This window comes from Arachis ipaensis, chromosome B10, assembly GCF_059453495.1.
Source record: "Arachis ipaensis isolate K30076 ecotype BB chromosome B10, ASM5945349v1, whole genome shotgun sequence".
In the NCBI taxonomy this organism is placed as follows: Eukaryota; Viridiplantae; Streptophyta; class Magnoliopsida; order Fabales; family Fabaceae; genus Arachis; species Arachis ipaensis.
The window spans coordinates 23,969,271-23,989,541 of NC_142435.1; the positions used below are offsets into that span (position 1 = coordinate 23,969,271).

The 20,271-nt window shown below is 38.5% G+C and overlaps 2 non-coding genes across 2 annotated transcripts; both read left to right on the plus strand.

Moving 5' to 3' along the window:
- The first annotated feature begins 10,984 nt into the window (after positions 1-10,984).
- On the plus strand, positions 10,985-11,092 carry LOC148579427 (small nucleolar RNA R71). Its single transcript, XR_015896770.1, has one exon. It is a non-coding gene; the product is annotated as a small nucleolar RNA R71 (small nucleolar RNA).
- Positions 11,093-17,631: 6,539 nt separating this feature from the next.
- LOC148579428 (small nucleolar RNA R71) lies at positions 17,632-17,739 on the plus strand. Its single transcript, XR_015899474.1, has one exon. It is a non-coding gene; the product is annotated as a small nucleolar RNA R71 (small nucleolar RNA).
- The last annotated feature ends 2,532 nt before the right edge of the window (positions 17,740-20,271 follow it).

Sequence of the window (20,271 nt, forward strand, 5' to 3'; positions counted from 1 at the left end):
CAGAAGAGCACAAGGGAGTAGAACTCACAGAACCACTAGAACCACCTACCCCAAGGCCATTACCACCCAATACAAGCTTCAAGTGGGTACAATCCTTAACTTTTAACTGTATTTTTCCACTTGAATATGGTTTGCTTGAAACAGATGGCCAGCTTAGAGATCTCTGTGGCTTTAAGAGTAAAAGGGAAATGGCTCGTACTCAGAGCTGGTGCACAAGGTTCAACAACGTTCCACGTTTCAACTTGAAGTGCACGGATTGGCATCATGATCAACCGGATGGATCTCGAAAAACGTTTAGCTATCCTGGTGAGAATCTAATCTCAAAACCACCCAGATGGAAAAGTATAGATCAAAACGGAGGCAGATTTAAAAGCAAAATTTGGGATCCTAGAATCTATGCTAACATTCGTCACCCCGGGAGTCTGAGAATCTGTTTGAAGCTGCTTAGAAGCTTCACGTGCCTAGTTTGGGACCCCGGAGGCTATTGGCATTCCAAGCATTGGTGGAGATTTCTGGATGAATTTAAGCATAAGCCGCCATAACAAGAAGCTCATCCAATGTCCAACTTAAGGACTTTAACTAAAAGTGCTAGGTGGGAGACAACCCACCATGGTATGATCGTTCATTTTTCAATTTTTATTTCGTTTTGTTTATTTTCAAGTGTTATTTTATTTTATAATATTGAACCTGGAATTTTGCATCGCATTCATATTAATCATTGCATTCTGTATACTGCATAAAAAAAAGAAGAGAAGAAGGTGCTCCACGCGACTGCATCATCCATGCGATCGCGTCAAATGGCGTAAAACATTACCCACGCGACCGCGTCATCCACGCGGCCGCGTGACCTGGAGATCGGCGTAAAGATCCAACGTCCAGAAAGTTAGGCTGGAATCGTGCGGCCATTGTGCGTTTCGCACAATTGACCCACGCGATCGCGTCACTCATGCGATCGCGTCACTTGCACAATACCAATCCCACGCGATCGCATGAGCGACGCGATCGCGTCGCATGGATTGCATCACACCCCAAAAAGAGACAGAGAGTTGCGCTGAAACGATGATGGATTTGTGCGTTTAGCACAAATTCCAGTGACGCGATCGCATGCCCCAGGCGATCGCGTCATTCACTCTATTTGCCCTCCACACGATCGCGTCATCCACGCGATCGCGTCACACCCTTTTTCGATCCAGCCACTCTTTTTGCCCTCCACGCAATCGCGTCATTTATGCGATCGCGTCACACCATTTTTTCGCTCCAGCCACGCGACCGCGTCCCCCACGCGGCCGCGTGGATTCAAATTTATAACCCCCCAGCCACGCGAACCCTACCAGTCGCGCCCCCCCAAACCTTTCTTCTCCCTCTCTTCTCCTCCAATCCAACCATCACCACCCAGCCACCACCACGCCACCGCCGACCACCGCCGACCACCCAGATCCCGCCGCCACCCACCCCCTTCCTCCTTCCCCCTTCTTTCTTCTTCTTCCTTCTCCTCCCTCCCTCCAACACCACTGCCCCCTTCCACGACCACCACCCACCGCCGCCGGTCCATCCCAGCCACGCCCCCCATCCGCCACCCACCCCTTCCCCTCTTTCCCCCTACCCCTATTACCCCTACTTTCCCTCCTTGCCCCTCCAAACAGCATCACCGTCACCGGGCCGCCTTTCTCCGCCTCGCCAGACGCCGTCACCACCATTCCCAGCCACCTTTCTGCCCATTCTCCCTAGTTCGCCTACCAGGTTCTGCCGAACGCCAACATTTTATCCTTTCATCGTTGGTTCCTATTTTCTGTTATTGTTCATCTTTACGCTAGTTAGATATGCATGTTGTAGGGATTTTAGGATGTTAGGTAGCCTAGGATGTGGTTAGTGGATTTAGGTCTGTTTAATTGCACTGTTCTTGTTTCTTGTTTCTTTATTTTCGCAATTCTACTGATGATGTGCTGTTAGTTTTCTTCATATGATATAATTTCTTGTTTCATGCTGCTCTTTACTCTGAATTTTCATGTTTATATTCCTTATATGTAAGTACAGCTTTAATTTTGATTCATATGAACTATTTGACTGCTGTTTATTTTCCGGGACAATCCAATTTTAGCCGGAATACTGTCCAAATTTCTATAAAATGTTTCCATTCATGTTTTGGTTTTGCCATTTTGAAATCTATTTTACTCTGCTTTAACCAAACCATTCATGAATGCCCGGGCAAGTTTTTTTATCCTTTTTGATTTCCTGGTTCCTACACTACATTTTTTATGTTTGATTCCAAATTTCTGCTTTCTCTGTATCTATTTGAGTCATCATCAAACTGTTTTACTTATTTGGATATGAGTTACTTATCGCTTCTAATTTTGAATACTTGTTACTAGGAATATTTTCATTATGCCACTTACTTTAACCCACTTCTACTAACTCACTAATTTTCACTTCCTAAACTCTTTTTCAATTCTAACCAACCTAACCTTTCAAAAAACTTCTTTTCTGATTTTCTTTCACTTTCTCTTAACATTCTAACCAAGGCATGATGTTTATTTTTCTATTTCACATGAATTCTATTCCATTTTGGATTGTAAATTCTTCTTTTCGAACTTTTAACTCCTATTCAATCCTTAATGCACATTTACTTAGCTCATATTCATTACTCTCCTGCTCCTTTGCCACTATGTGCTTCTTTTGTTAATTGCCTCCTTGTTTTCCTGTTTTTATTATATCCTTGAATTCTGTTTTTCAGGATGTCGGACTCCCACAGAAAAGGGAAAGCAAAGGCAACAACTGGCAAACGAAAAAGAGGAGAAGCCTCTATGTCTATCATAGATCTCATGCATGATGCCTCCTTGCGGGAGAAAAATTTTACCCCGCAGGAGAAGGCCGACCAGCTAATCCCTGCTACTGATCCAGTAAAGTTTGCAAACCGATACTGTGAGCTGAGGTATCCGGTGTTTGCAACCTCTAGGAACCTATACTTGGAGAGGACTCTGAAGATCCCAGAAAAACTCCAGCAATACACCTCTGACCAGATCAAACAAAGAGGCTGGTTCTTCCTGGAGAGACCTCTGACTGAGGTCAATGCATCTTGGGTTAGAGAATTCTACTGCAATTACTTCAAGACTTCCCTAGATGCAGTGAACCTCAGAGAGAAGCAAATTCTGGTTACTGAAGAGGCCACTGAGGATGTTTTGAAGCTTCTGCCTAAGACTGATCAGTTGGATGGTTATCAGAAAGCTGAGGAAGACATACGCTTTATGCGATTTGATTGGGATGCAGTAAAGGCCCGGATAGCCCTTGACCCAACCGTTCCTTGGATTATGGGTCAGAACACCACCATGCCAAAGGAAATCAAGCGCATTTACCTGAATGATGAGGCTCGGCTATGGCATCAGATACTTAGCAACTTCATTATGCCGAGTACTCACGAGACTGAGATACCAGCCGCTATGATCACCTTCCTATGGTGTGTGATGGAGGGTAAGGACCTGTACCTGCTACGCTTTATCCGGTTCTACATGGCCAAGGTCCACGTCTGAGGCACTCTTCCCTTTCCATATTTGATCACACAGCTAGGCCGTCGAGCTGACGTGCCATGGGAGGATGCTGATGAGAGGCCACCTGCTGCAGAATGCAAGAAGATTATCCCGCACAGTAGGAACTTTCTGGCCTTGGGCTACAGACCTCCATTCCTCACTGCTCCTGGTGACACTGCCACACCATCTGCCGGCCCCTCTTCCTCTACAGCTACACCTGCCACCACCACTGCACCTCCACTTGCCCCAGAGCCCATCTATCATCTAGTGCACCGCCTGTTTCGACGGCTTGACCAGATAGAGCGTCGCAACAAGCGACGCTATGAGCACCTAAAGCTGATGATACGATCTGGCGACATCTCCTCCGAGCCTGACACACCATCCGAGGCATCTGACGAGGAGGCGGATGATCCCGAGGCAGAGACCCATCCACAGAGCGAGGCAGAGCAGGCAGGCACCCAGCAGGCAGCACACCATCAAGAGGCTCCGCCTCAGATTCAGGCTGTAGATCCTGAGATCCCTCTTCAGTCAGCACCTCCTCCACAGCAGTCAGACCCTCAGATCACCACCTCAGAGACCCCAGCTACCCGTCCTTCCAATGATGACACCCCTTCACACACTGCTTGACTGAGCATCAGGGACGATGCTACATTTTAAGTGTGGGGAGGTCGCCATCTCTGGCATTCTTTTTTTGGTGAACCACTACATACTCTTTTTATTTATTTTGCTATTTTTCTGTATTTTTCTTTTTATTTCTATTTTGCAGTACTTATTGGTATGCGAAATTGTTACTCAGGTTGTGAATTATTGTTCGAAATTGATTCCCTGGCGTGGCACCAAAAACGGATGCACAGAACCATGGTCTAAACATATCTTCACAACTTCGCATAACTAACCAGCAAGTGCACTGGGTCGTCCAAGTAATAAACCTTACGTGAGTAAGGGTCGATCCCACGGAGATTGTTGGTATGAAGCAAGCTCTGGTCACCTTGTAAATCTCAGTCAGGCGGATATAAAATAGTTATGGAGTTTTCGAAATTAATACTAAAATAAGGATAGAAATACTTATGTAAATCATTGGTGAGAATTTCAGATAAGCGTATGGAGATGCATTCATTCCTCTGAACCTCTGCTTTCCTGTTGTCTTCATCCAATCAGTCTTACTCCTTTCTATGGCTGGCTTTGTGTAAGGATGTCACCGGTGCCAACGGCTACTTTCAATCCTCTCGAGAAAATGGTCCAAATGCTCTGTCACAGCACGGCTAATCGTCTGGAGGCATCACCCTTATCGTTGGTTGCATCCTATTCCTCTCTGTGAAAATGGTCCGATGCGCTGTCACTGTATGGCTAATCATCTTGGAGGTTCTCGATCATACTGGAATAGAATTTACTATCCTTTTGCGTCTGTCACTACGCCCAGCACTTGCGAGTTTGAAGTTCGTCACAGTCATTCAATCCCAGAGTCCTACTCAGAATACCACAGACAAGGTTTAGACTTTCCGGACTCTCATGAATGCCGCCATCAATCTAGCTTATACCACGAAGATTCTGATTAAGAGATCTAAGAGATATTCATTCAATCTAATGTAGAACGGAAGTGGTTGTCAGGCACGCGTTCATAGGGAATGATGATGATTGTCACGTTCATCACATTCAGGTTGAAGTGCGAATGAATATCTTAGAAGCAAAATAAGATGAATTGAATAGAAAACAGTAGTACTTTGCATTAATCTTTGAGGAACAGCAGAGCTCCACACCTTAATCTATGGAGTGTAGAAACTCTACCATTGAAAATACATAAGTGATAATGGAGTTCATTGGTCTCGGCCCCAGAGGGGAACCGGAGTAACCAAGACTGTGAATACAATGATAAAAAGTTCTATTTATAATAAACTAGTCACTAGGGTTTACAGGAGTAAGTAATTGATGCATAAATCCACTTTTGGGGCCCACTTGGTGTGTGCTTGGGCTGATCTTGAAGTCTACACGTGGAGAGGTCATTCTTGGAGTTGAACGCCAGCTTTTGTGCCATTTTGGGCGTTGAACTCCACTTTGCAACTTGTTTCTGGCGCTGGACGCCAGAATTGGGCAAAGAGCTGGTGTTGAACGCCAGTTTGCATCATCTAAACTTCGGAAAAGTATGGACTATTATACATTGCTGGAAAGCCCTGGATGTCTACTTTCCAACGCAATTGGAAGCGCGCCAGTTTGAGTTCTGTAGCTCCAGAAAATTTATTTTGAGTGCAGGGAGGTCAGAATCCAACAGCATCAGCAGTCCTTCTTCAACCTCTGAATCTGATTTTTGCTCAAGTCCCTCAATTTCAGCCAGAAAATACCTGAAATCATAGAAAAACACACAAACTCATAGTAAAGTCCAGAAATGTGAATTTAACATAAAAACTAATGAAAACATCCCTAAAAGTAACTAGATTCTACTAAAAACATACTAAAAACAATGCCAAAAAGCGTATAAATTATCCGCTCATCACAACACCAAACTTAAATTGTTGCTTGTCCCCAAGCAACTGAAAATCAAGTAGGATAAAAAGAAGAGAATATACTATAAATTCCAAACTATCAATGAAACATAGCTCCAATCAGATGAGCGGGACTTGTAGCTTTTTGCCTCTTGAATAGTTTTGGCATCTCACTTTATCCATTGAGGTTCAGAATGATTGGCATCTATAGGAACTCAGAGTTCAGATAGTGTTATTGATTCTCCTAGTTTAGTATGATGATTCTTAAACACAGCTATTTTATGAGTCTTGGCCGTGGCCCTAAGCACTTTATTTTCCAGTATTACCACCGGATACATAAATGCCACAGACACATAATTGGGTGAACCTTTTCAGATTGTGACTCAGCTTTGCTAAAGTCCCTAATTAGAGGTGTCCAGGGTTCTTAAGCACACTCTTTTTTTGCTTTGGACCTTGACTTTAACCGCTCAGTCTCAAGTTTTCACTTGACACCTACACGCCACAAGCACATGGTTAGGGACAGCTCGGTTTAGCCGCTTAGACCAGGATTTTATTCCTTTAGGCCCTCCTATCCACTGATGCTCAAAGCCTTGGGATCCTTTTTATTTGCCCTTGCCTTTTGGTTTTAAGGGTTATTGGCTTTTTACTCTTGCCTCTTGGTTTTAAGAGCTTTTGGCTTTTTCTGCTTGCTTTTTCTTTCTATTTTTTTCACCTATATTTTTTTTTCTACAAGCTTTGTTCTTTGCTGCTTTTTCTTGCTTCAAGAATCATTTTTATGATTTTTCAGATTATCAAATAACATGTCTCCTAGTCATCATTCTTTCAAGAGCCAACATATTTAACATTCTTAAACAACAACTTCAAAAGACATATGCACTGTTCAAGCATTTATTCAGAAAACAAGAAGCATTGTCTCCACATCAATATAATTAAACTAAGTTCAAGGATAAATTTGAAACTCATGTACTTCTTGTTCTTTTGAATTAAAACATTTTTCATTTAAGAGAGTTGATGGATTCATAGGACATTCATAACTTTAAGACAGAGTTACTAACTACTAATGATCATGTAATGAAGACACAAACATAGATAAGCACTTAGCATAGAAAACAAAAAACAGAAGAAATAAGAACAAGGAATGAATCCACCTTAGTGATGGTGGCGTTTCCTTCTTGAGGAACCAATGATGTCCTTGAGCTCTTCTATGTCTCTTCCTTGTCTTTGTTGCTCCTCCCTCATTGCTTTTTGATCTTCTCTAATTTCATGAAGGATGATGGCGTGCTCTTGATGTTCCACCCTTAATTGTCCCATGTTGGAACTTAATTCTCCTAGGGAAGTGTTGATTTGCTCCCAATAGTTTTGTGGAGGAAGATGCATTTGAGGCATCTCCGGGATCTCATGGTCATGAGTTTCATACGCCTCTTGAGCTCCATGAATGGGCTCTCTTGCTTGCTCTATCTTTTTCTTAGTGATGGGCTTCTCTTCATCAATGTGAATGTCTCCTTCTATGAAAGCTCCAGCTGAGTAACATAGATGGCAAATAAGATGAGGAAAAGCTAGCCTTGCCCCAGGGGAGGGCTTTTCGGCTATTTTGTAGAGTTCAAGGGAGATGACTTCATGAACTTCTACTTCCTCTCCAATCAAGATGCTATGGATCATGATGGCCCGATCCACAGTAACTTCAGATCGGTTGCTAGTGGGGATGATGGAGCGTTGGATGAACTCCAACCATCCTCTAACTACAGGCTTGAGGTCCAGTCTTCTTAGTTGAACCGGCTTGCCTTTGGAGTCAATCTTCCATTGAGCTCCTTCCACACATATGTCCATGAGGACTTGGTCCAACCTTTGATTAAAGTTGACCCTTCTAGTGTAGGGGCGTTCATCTCCTTGCATCATAGGCAAGTTAAACGCCAACCTCACATTCTCCGGGCTAAAATCTAAGTATTTCCCCCGAACCATTGTAACATAATTCTTTGGATTCGGGTTCTTACTTTGATCATGGTTCCTAGTGATCCATGCATTGGCATAGAACTCTAGAACCATTAGGATGCCGACTTGTTGGATGGGGTTTGTTAGAACTTCCCAACCTCTTCTTTGGATTTCATGTCGGATCTCCGGATACTCATTTCTCTTGAGTTTGAAAGGGACCTTAGGGATCACCTTCTTCTTGGCCATAACATCATAGAAGTGGTCTTGATGAGTTTTGGAGATGAATCTTTCCATCTCCCATGACTCGGAGGTGGAAGCTTTTGTCTTCCCTTTTCCTTTTCTAGAGGATTCTCCGGTCTTAGGTGCCATCAATGGTAATGGAAAAACAAAAAGCTTATGCTTTTACCACACCAAACTTAGAATATTGCTCGCCCTCGAGCAAGAAAAGAAAGAATTAGATGAAGAAGAAGAATAAAATATGGAGAAGAGGGGGGAGGTGTGTTTCGGCCAAGAAGAGAAGAGAGGGTTGTGTTGTGTGAAAATGAGGAAGAATGGAAGGCCTTATATAGGGAAGGGAGGGGGGTTAAGGTTCGGCCATATGGGTGGGTTTGGGTGGGAAATTGATTTGAATTTTGAAGGTAAGTGGAGTTTATTGGGTAGGTTTATGGGGAAGAGTGGGTGGATGTGAGTGGTGAAGGGTTAATAGGGAAGAGAGATGGAGGTGATAGGTGAAGGGTTTTGGGGAAGAGTGTTTATTGGGAATAGAGGATGATTGAGAAGAGAGAAGAGAGTGAGTGGAGGTAGGTGGGGATCCTGTGGGGTCCACAGATCCTGAGATGATCCTGTGGGGTCCACAAATCCTGAGGTGTTCAAGGATTTACAACCTTGCACCAAATTAGGCATGTAAAATGCCCTTGCACACAACTCTGGGCGTTCAGCGCCAGGTTGGTGCCCATTTTAGGCGTTCAACGCCCATTTGTTGCCCATTTCTGGCGTTGAACGCCAGAACCATGCTTGTTCTGGGCGTTCAGCGCCAGCTCCTCTCCAGGGTGCAATTCTGGCGTTCAGCGCCCAGATGATGCCCATTTTGGGCGTTCAGCACCCAGATACTGCCCATTTTGGGCGTTCAGCGCCAGAACCATGCTCTGTTCTGGCGTTGAACGCCAGGCAGGTGCTTCCTCCAGGGTGTGATTTTTCTTCCGCTGTTTTTGATTCTGTTTCTAAATTTTTCGTTTATTTTGTGACTCCACATGATCATGAACCTAAGAAAACATGAAAAACAAAAATAAAATTAGATAAATAAACATTGGGTTACCTCCCAACAAGCGCTTCTTTAATATCAATAGCTTGGCAGTGGGCTCTCATGGAGCCTCACAGATGTGCAGAGCTTTGTTGAGACCTCCCAACACCAAACTTAGAGTTTGGATATGGGGGTTTGACACCAAACTTAGAGTTTGGTTGTGGCCTTCCAACACCAAACTTAGAGTTTGACTGTGGGGGCTTTGGTTGACTCTGCTTTGAGAGAAGCTTTTTCTGCTTCCTCTCCATGGATGCAGAGAGAGATCCTTGAGTTGTAAACACAAGGTTGTCCTTATTTAATTGAAGGATCAATTCTCCTCTGTCCACATCAATCACAGCTCTTGCTGTGGCTAGGAAAGGTCTTCCTAGGATGATGGATTCATCCTCTTCCTTTCCAGTATCCAGGACTATGAAATTAGCAGGGATGTAAAGGCCTTCAACCTTTACTAAGACGTCCTCTACTTGTTCATAAGCCTGTTTTCTTGAATTGTCTGCCATCTCTAATGAGATTTTAGCAACTTGCACCCCATAGATTCCCAGTTTCTCTATTACAGAGAGGGACATGAGGTTTATCCCTGAACCAAGGTCACACAGAGCCTTAAAGATCATGGTGCCTATGGTACAAGGTATTATGAACTTTCCAGGATCCTGTTTCTTCTGAGGCAATGTCAGTTGATCCAGATCACTTAGTTCATTGGTGAACAAGGGAGGTTCATCTTCCCAAGTCTCAATACCAAATAATTTGGCATTTAGCTTCATGATTGCACCAAGGAACTTGGCAGCTTGCTCTTCAGTAACATCCTCATTTTCTTCAGAAGAGGAATACTCATCAGAGCTCATGAATGGCATAAGGAGGTTCAATGGAATCTCTATGGTCTCTAGATGAGCCTCAGAGTCCTTTGGTTCCTCAGAGGGAAGCTCCTTATTGATCACTGGACGTCCCAGGAGGTCTTCTTCCTTGGGATTCACGTCCTTCTCCTCTCTTGTGGGTTCGGCCATGGTAATTAATTCAATGGCCTTGCACTCTCCTTTTGGATTCTCTTCTGTATTGCTTGGGAGAGTACTAGGAGGGATTTCAGTGATCCTTTTACTCAGCTGGCCCACTTGTACTTCCAAATTTCTAATGGAAGACCTTGTTTCATTCATGAAACTCACAGTGGCCTTAGATAGATCAGAGACTAAATTTGCTAAGCTAGATGGATTCTGCTCAGAATTCTCTGTCTGTTACTGAGTGGATGATGGAAAAGACTTGCTATTGCTAAACCTATTTCTTCCACTATTATTAAAGCCTTGTTGAGGCTTTTGATCCTTCCATGAGAGATTTGGGTGATTTCTCCATGATGGATTGTAGGTGTTTCCATATGGTTCACCCATGTATTTTAACTCTTCTATTGCAGGGTTCTCAGGATCATAAGCTTCTTCCTCAGAAGATGCCTCTTGAGTACTGCTGGATGCAGCTTGCATTCCATTCAGACTCTGAGAAATCATATTGACTTGTTGAGTCAATATTTTATTCTGAGCCAATATGGCATTCAGAGTATCAATTTCAAGAACTTCCTTCTTCATAGGCGTCCCATTACTCACAGGATTCCTCTCAGAAGTGTACATAAACTGGTTATTAGCAACCATGTCAATGAGTTCTTGAGCTTCTGCAGGCATTTTCTTTAGGTGAATGGATCCACCTGCAGAAGTATCCAATGACATCTTTGATAGCTCAGATAAACCATCATAGAATATATCTAGGATGGTCCATTCTGAAAGCATATCAGAAGGACACTTTTTGGTCAGCTGCTTGTATCTTTCCCAAGCTTCATAGAGGGATTCACCTTCTTTCTGTCTGAAGGTTTGAACATCAGCTCTCAGCTTGCTCAGCTTTTGAGGAGGAAAGAACTTGGCTAAGAAAGCCGTGACCAGCTTATCCCAAGAGTTCAGGCTGTCTTTGGGTTGAGAGTCCAACCATATTCTAGCTCTGTCTCTTACAGCAAAAGGGAAAAGCATGAGCCTGTAGACTTCAGGATCTACTCCATTAGTCTTAACAGTATCACAGATCTGCAAGAATTCAGTTAAGAACTGAAAAGGATCTTCAGATGAAAGTCCATGAAACTTGCAGTTCTGCTGCATCAGAGAAACTAGCTGAGGTTTCAGCTCAAAATTGTTTGCTCCAATGGTAGGAATGGAGATGCTTCTTCCATGTAAATTGGAATTAGGTGCAGTAAAGTCACCAAGCATTCTCCTTGCATTATTGTTGTTGGGTTCGGCTGCCATCTCCTTTACTTGTTCAAAATTTTCAATAAGGTTGTCTTTGGATTATTGTAATTTAGCTTCTCTTAGTTTTCTCTTCAGAGTCCTTTCAGGTTCTGGATCAGCTTCAACAAGAATGCCTTTTTCTTTGTCCCTGGTCATAAGAAAGAGAAGAGAAAAAGAAAAGAAGAGGAATCTTCTATGTCACAGTAAAGAGGTTCCTTATTGTTAATAGAAGAAAAAAAGGAATAGGGGTGAAAAAGAATGAAGAATCCAAACACAAAGGTGATGATAGGAGCAGAAATGTGAGATGAAGAGAAGTGTTAGTAGATGAATAAATAAATAGAAGGGGATGAGAGGAGGAGAGAATTTTCGAAAATAATTTTTGAAAAAGAGTTAGTGATTTTCGAAAATAGTTTTTGAAAAAGGTTAGTAGTTTTTCGAAAATTCAAAATAAAAAATAAAATAATTAGTCTAATTAAAAAGAAATTTTGAAAAAGAGGGAAGATTTTTTCGAAAATTAGAGAGAGAGAGAGAGTTAGTTAGGTAGTTTTGAAAAAGGTAGGAAATAAACAAAAAGTTAGTTAGTTGAAACAAATTTGAAAATCAATTTTGAAAAGATAAGAAGTTAGGAAGTTAGAAAAGATATTTTGAAAATCAAATTTTTGAAAAAGATAAGATAAGAAGATATTTTTGAAAAGATATGATTGAAATTAGTTTTGAAAAAGATTTGATTTTTAAAATCACAATTAATGACTTGATTCACAAGAAATCACAAGATATGATTCTAGAACTCAAAGTTTGAATCTTTCTTAACAAGCAAGTAACAAACTTGAAATTTTTGAATCAAAACATTAATTGATGATGTTATTTTCGAAAATTATGAGATAAAATTAAGAAAAAGATTTTTGAAAAATATTTTTATAATTTCAAAAATAAATAAGAAAAATGAAAAATATTTGATTTTTGAAAAAGATTTTGAAAAAGATAAGATTTTTAAATTGAAAATTTGATTTGACTCATAAAAACAACTAGATTTTAAAAATTTTTGAAAAAGTCAAATCTAATTTTCGAAATTTTAAGAGAGAAAAAGGGAAAGATATTTTTTTTTTATTTTTGAATTTTTATGATGAGAGAGAAAAACAAGAAAAATGATGCAATGCATGAAAGTTATGGATCAAACCAATGAATGCATGCAAGAATGCTATGAATGTCAAGATGAACACCAAGATCACTATGAAGATCATGATGAACATCAAGAGCACATTTTTGAAAAATTTTTAATGCAAAGAAAACATGCAAGACACCAAACTTAGAATTCTTTAATGCTTAGACATAAAGAATTCAGGAATGCATATGAAAAACAAGAAAAGACACAAAATATGCAAATGCAAAGATCAAACAAGAAGACTTACCAAGAACAACTTGAAGATCATGAAGAACACTATGAATGCATGAATTTTTTCGAAAATTATTTGAAAAACAAAAATAAGGATTCCAAAATTTTTAATATGAATTCCAGGACTCTAGCATTCTTAGTCTAAAGCTCCAATCTGAGTTCTACTCGGAATACCACGGACAAGGTTTAGACTTTCCGGACTCTCATGAATGCCGCCATCAATCTAGCTTATACCACGAAGATTCTGATTAAGAGATCTAAGAGATATTCATTCAATCTAATGTAGAACGGAAGTGGTTGTCAGGCACGCGTTCATAGGGAATGATGATGATTGTCACGTTCATCACATTCAGGTTGAAGTGCGAATGAATATCTTAGAAGCGAAATAAGATGAATTGAATAGAAAACAGTAGTACTTTGCATTAATCTTTGAGGAACAGCAGAGCTCCACACCTTAATCTATGGAGTGTAGAAACTCTACCGTTGAAAATACATAAGTGATAATGGAGTTCATTGGTCTCGGCCCCAGAGGGGAACCGGAGTAACCAAGACTATGAATACAATGATAAAAAGTTCTATTTATAATAAACTAGTCACTAGGGTTTACAGGAGTAAGTAATTGATGCATAAATCCACTTCCGGGGCCCACTTGGTGTGTTCTTGGGCTGAGCTTGAAGTCTACATGTGGAGAGGTCATTCTTGGAGTTGAACGCCAGCTTTTGTGCCATTTTGGGCGTTGAACTCTACTTTGCAACTTGTTTCTGGCGCTGGACGCCAGAATTGGGCAGAGAGCTGGCATTGAACGCCAGTTTGCGTCATCTAAACTTAGGCAAAGTATTGATTATTATACATTGCTGGAAAGCCCTGGATGTCTACTTTCCAACGCAATTAGAATCGCGCCATTTTGAGTTCTGTAGCTCCAGAAAATCCATTTTGAGTGTAGGGAGGTCAGAATCCAACAGCATCAGCAGTCCTTCTTCAACCTCTGAATCTGATTTTTGCTCAAGTCCCTCAATTTCAGCCAGAAAATACCTGAAATCACAGAAAAACACACAAACTCATAGTAAAGTCCAGAAATGTGAATTTAACATAAAAACTAATGAAAACATCCCTAAAAGTAACTAGATTCTACTAAAAACATACTAAAAATAATGCCAAAAAGCGTATAAATTATCCGCTCATCACTTATACATTGCTATTTTTATGTATTTATACTCTATTTCTGCATTTTGTATTTTTAGTTCATATTTTAGCCACTTAGTTTAGTTGCAATTCTAACTTATTAGTTATAGAAATTGTGGATTGATTAGTATAGTTTACCCTTTTTTAGCATAAGATAACTTGGAATAGATTGAAAAGAAAAAGGAAGTAAACTAGAGACTTTAACAGAATCAAAACAATCCACACACTTTGTACATATAGCATTACATGTTAGTTAGTTAACAACATTTCATCAAGGAGAAACACTAGAACTTTAAAGCCACCTTAAGTTTTACATTGAGAATAATGGGAATTTTTAACTAAACCTGCATGACATACATAATTGATAAATGATTTTTGAGCTAGAGAACACATAGCCTGTGAGTTTTGAGCTTAATTGTATGGTTACATTCAAACCATAATTTTTATTCCTGTGTGTTCTGCCCTTCTTTTATATTCTGGTATTCTTTACTTTGTTTTAATCTATATATCCGATTATAGATTAGAAATACATACCAAGAGAGTGATTGAGGCCATTATTTGATTTTAGCTCACTTATCCCAAAATAGCCTACCCTTTACATCACCCTTGTTAGCCACCTTGAGCCTTTAAATCCCCTTTTATTCTATTAGCCACATTACTAGCCTTAAGCAGAAAAACAAAATAAAATCCCAAGTTGAATCCTTGGTTAGCTTAAGATAGAAAATTATGTATAGTTTAAATGTGGGAAAACCTATTGGGAACATGGATGATAAAAATAAAAGGGTAGAAAAGAATTAAAATAATTCAAAATAAGAATTTTTGGGAAGCATGCTCATGTGAAATCAAAATAATTAAATTACCATGTGCAATAAAAAAAAAAAGAAGATTTTATTTTTCAGTATTTGAATAAAGGGGACACAAAAAGAATTCCCCAATTGTGAAATAAAGCAATGCACATGGGATAAAAATAAACATTGAGATATGAGCATGTAACATCAAAAGTGAGAAAATATGGAAAATAGGTAAAGAAGCTTTGATTTAGAAAGTATGTATGTTAGGTGAGATCTTAGTCTAATTAAGGATTCACTTATTAGCTCACTTAGCCTTATACATATACCCTTACCTTTACCTTGGCCCCATTACAACCTTACTTAAAGACCTCATAATTTTTGGTATGACTATATTCTATGATTGTTGATTGGTTAGATGAAGAACAAAGTTATAGAAAGTAAGAATAAAAAAGAAGAATAGAGTGATTAACCCAATAAACACTGAGTGATTAGAGAGTAAACACAAAATTCAGTGAGGGTTCAATAGCTCATTAACATTTATCTCTGTTTAAATTATTAATTGTCTTGCAAAGTTTATAAAATGCTTTTCTCTCCCATTTCAATTGTAAAGGCACTTTATCACTATCTAAGGTTTGGCTATATATATACATGACTCCTTGAGAATGTGAATTAATTTAACTACATGCAAGCTTTATATACATGTGAATAAAAATTAGAATTGCATGATGCATCATTCATTTAGGTAGTTGCATTTAGATTAGATTGCATTACATGACATTCCATCACTTTAACCTTACTTTTCACCTTAGATTTAGCATGAGGACATGCTATTGTTTAAGTGTAGGGAGGTTGATAAACCCATATTTTATGATATATTTTGTGCTTAGTTTGAGTGATTTATTCAATCCTTCACCCACTTATTCATATTAATTGCATAGTTTTACTTTCCCTTCCTCATTGTGTGATGCATGTGAAAAACATGTTTCCTATGCTTTAAAACTAATTATTTTAATTACCTTTAATTCCATTCGATGCCGTGACTAGTGTGTTGAGTAGTTTCAGATCTTCTAAGGCAGGAATGACTTAAAGGATGGAAAGGAAACATACAAAAATGGAAGGAAAGCACAAAACGGAGGGTTCTAAAGAAACTGGCATCCACGCGATCGCATGGGCGACGCGGATGCATGCCAAGCGCGAATCAACAGCGACGCGGCCGCATGACTGACGCGACTGCGTGACAAGAAAAGCTCCGAATGACGCGACCGCGTGACCCACGCGGACGCGTGACAGAGGCCACGCACCAGAAATTGCAGAAAATGCTCCAAGCAATTTCTGAAGCCCTTTTTGGCCCAAATCCAAGTCCAGAAGACATAGACCAGAGGTTATGAAGTGAGGAAATGCATCCATTCAGGGAGAGACGACTTTAGTTTAGTTTTCATGAGTTAGATTTAGTTTGGAGAGAGGTTCTCTCCTCTCTCTTAGGATTAAGATTTAGGATTTCTCTTAATTCGGGAGTAACTCTCGATCCCAGGTTTAATGTTCCTTTACTTCAAGCTTCTCTTTCACTTTTATTCACTACTTTAGTTGATTATTTACTTTTGTAATTTAATTTAGGAATTCTTTCATGTTACAGATTATTATTTTGGATTAATGTTATTTGAGGTATTTCAGTTAATATTGCTTTCTTTTATTTATTAGTTACAATTATTCCCAATCTGAAGACATTCTTATTCCAGTAGATTTACTTTTCTCCTTTTGGTTTTGGTTAAGAAATCAGTAACTCAGGAGTTATCAAACTCAAACATGCTTGATAATTGTTATCTTTGTTAATTGAATTGAGCTTCAAGAATCCCAATCTTTTCTTAGAAAATAAAATAGGATTCGAAGATCAATCCAATTAATCCCTTGACCTGCCTTTATCTTAGTAAAGGTTAACAAAGCGGAATTAAGATTCAATTTTCATCGTCATTGATAAGGATAGCCAGGATAGGACCTCTAGTTTCTCATACCTTGCCAAAAGTTTATTTACAGTTATTTATTTATTTTACTTGCCATTTAAATTGCTTGTTCTTCATTTACTTTATTCGCTAATTAAACTATTCACTCCTCATTCTCAAAACCCCAATTTACAATCCCCATAGCCAATAATAAGAACATACTTCCCTGCAGCTCCTTGAGAAGATGACCCGAGGTTTGAATACTTCGGTTATCAATTTATTTAGGGGTTTGTTACTTGTGACAACCAAAACATTTGTACGAAGGGATTTCTGTTGGTTTAGAAACTATATCTACAACGCAACTATTTTTATAAAATTCTTTACCGGCAAAAATCCCGACGTCACCTTCCATGAGAAATTTGGATGATTTCTCCATGAGGGATTATAGGTGTTTCCATAGGGTTCACCCATGTAATTCACCTCTGCTATTGTAGGGTTCTCAGGATCATAAGCGTCTTCTTCAGAAGATGCCTCTTTAGTACTGTTAGATGATTCTTTCAATCCATTCAGACTTTGAGAGATCATATTGACTTGCTGAGTCAATATTTTATTCTGAGCCAATATGGCATTCAGAGTATCAATTTCAAGAACTCCCTTCCTCATAGGCATCCCATTACTCACAGGATTCCTTTCAGAAGTGTACATGAACTGGTTATTTGCAACCATGTCAATGAGTTCTTGAGCTTCTGCAGGTGTTTTCTTTAGGTGAATGGATCCACCTGCAGAATGGTCCAGTGACATCTTTGATAGCTCAGACAGACCATCATAGAATATATCCAGGATGGTCCATTCTGAAAGCATGTCAGAAGGACACTTTTTGGTCAGTTCTTTGTATCTCTCCCAAGCTTCATAGAGGGATTCACCTTCTTTCTGTTTGAAGGTTTGAACATCCACTCTAAGCTTACTAAGCTTTTGAGGAGGAAAGAACTTGGCTAAGAAAGCCGTGACCAGCTTATCCCAAGAGTTCAGGCTATCCTTAGGTTGAGAGTCCAACCATATTCTAGCTCTGTCTCTTATAGCAAACGGGAAAAGCATAAGCCTGTAGACCTCGGAATCAACCCCATTGGTCTTAATAGTATCACAGATTTACAAGAATTCAGTTAAGAACTGAAAAGGATCTTCTGATGGAAGTCCATGAAACTTGCAATTCTGTTGCATCAGAGAAACTAATTGAGGTTTAAACTCAAAATTGTTTGCTCCAATGGCAGGGATTGAGATGTTTCTTCCATATAAATTGGAATTTGGTGCAGTAAAGTCACCAAGCATCTTCCTTGCATTGTTATTATTTTTGGCCATGTCTCCTTCTTTTTCAAAAATTTCAGTCAGATTTTCTCTAGAGAGTTGTGCTTTAGCTTCCCTTAGCTTCCTCTTCAGAATCCTTTCAGGTTCAGGATCAGCTTCAACAAGAATGTTCTTATCCTTGTTCCTGCTCATATGAAAAAAAAAACAGAAAAGAAAATATGGAATCCTCTATGTCACATTATAGAGATTCCTTTATGTGAGTAGAAGAAGAAAAGAATAGAAGAAGAGAAATTCGAACACCAGGAGGAAGAAAGGGTTCGAATTTTTAGATGAAGAGAAGTGTCAGTAAATAAATAAAATAATTAGAAAGAGATGAGGGGGAGAGAATTCGAAAATTAAATAAAATAAAATAAAAATATTTTTGTTTTTAATTTAAAATCAAAGTTATAATTTGAAAATTAAAAGAAAAATGAAATTAAATTAAATTAAAGTTTAAAACAATTAGTTAATTAAAAAGGAATTTTGAAAAAGAGGAAAGGGATTTTCGAAAATTAGAAAGAGAGAGTTAGTTAGGTAGTTTTGAAAAAGATAAGAATCAAACGAAAAGTTAAGTAGTTAATTAAAAAAGATTTGAAAATCAAATTTTGAAAAGATAAGAAGTTAGAAAAGATTTTGAAATTAATTTTGAAAAAGATGTGATTGAAATTTATTTTGAAAAAGATTTGAAAAAGAGATTTAAAAAGATTTGATTTTGAAAATTAAAGTTGATTACTTGACTAACAAGAAAGAAAAAAGATATGATTCTAGAGTTTAAAGATTGTACCTTTCTTACTAGGCAAGTAACAAACTTAAAAATTTTTTAATCAATCACATTAATTGTTAGTAAAGATTTTGAAATTATGAAACAAAATAAGAAAAAGATTTTTTGAAAATCAATTTGAAATTTTTGAAAATATGAAAAAGATTTGATTTTTGAAAAAGATTTGAAAAAGATAGAATTTTTAAATTGAAAATTTGATTTGACTCATAAGAAACAACTAGATTTTAAAAATTTTTTGATTAAATCAAATCAAATTTTCGAAAATTATGAGTGAAATAAGGGAAAGATATTTTTTATTTTTGAATTTTTAATGAAGAAAGAGAAAAACAACAAAAAGACTCCAGATATGAAAATTATGGATCAAAACAAGGGAAACATGCAAGAACACTTTGAATGCAAAGATGAACACCAAGAACACTTTGAAGATCATGATGAACATCAAGTATGTATTTTTGAAAAATTTTCAATAAAAGAAAACATGCAAGATACCAAACTTAGAATTTTTTTTTTTAATATTTAGACACTAAGAATTCAAGAATGCATATGAAAAACAAGAAAAGACACAAAATAATAAAAATTAAAGATCAAACAAGAGGATTCATCAAGAACAACTTGAAGATCATGAAGAACATCATGCATGAGTTTTCGAAAAAAATGCAAGAAAGAGATAAACATGCAATTGACACCAAACTTATGACTTGACACTAGACTCAAGCAAGAAACATCAAATTATTTTTTTGATTTTTATGATTTTATTTAAAAAAAAAATTTGGTATTTTTTTTTTCAAAAATTAATTTTGAAAAAGAAAATAAGGATTTCAAAATTTTCAATAAGAATTCCAGGAATCTGCAATGTTAGTCTAAAGCTCCGATCCAAGAATTAGACATGGTTTACTAGCCAGCCAAGCTTTCAGTGAAAGCTCAGGTCCAAAACACTAGACATGGCCAATGGCCAGCCAAGCTTCAGCAGATATTGCCTACCTCCCATGCATACAACAACTATGTGTGTAACTGCCAAATGGGTGAAGATCAACAAGCTCTTGTGATGATAAGTTGAAATCCCGGTCCAAAAGATTAGACATGGCTTACAGCCAGCCAGGATTCAATAAATCATCATGAAACACTAGAATTCATTCTTAAAAATTCTGAAGAAAAATATATTTTTGAAAATATTATTTTTATTATTATTTTTTTTCGAAAATAAGAATAATAAAAATAAAAAGCTTAAAATTAAAATAAAATTACCTAATCTGAGCAACAAGATGAACCGTCAGTTGTCCAAACTCGAACAATCCCCGGCAACGGTGCCAAAAATTTGGTGCACGAAATTGCGATCATCAACAATGGTGCCAAAGACTTGGTGCTCTCAAGCG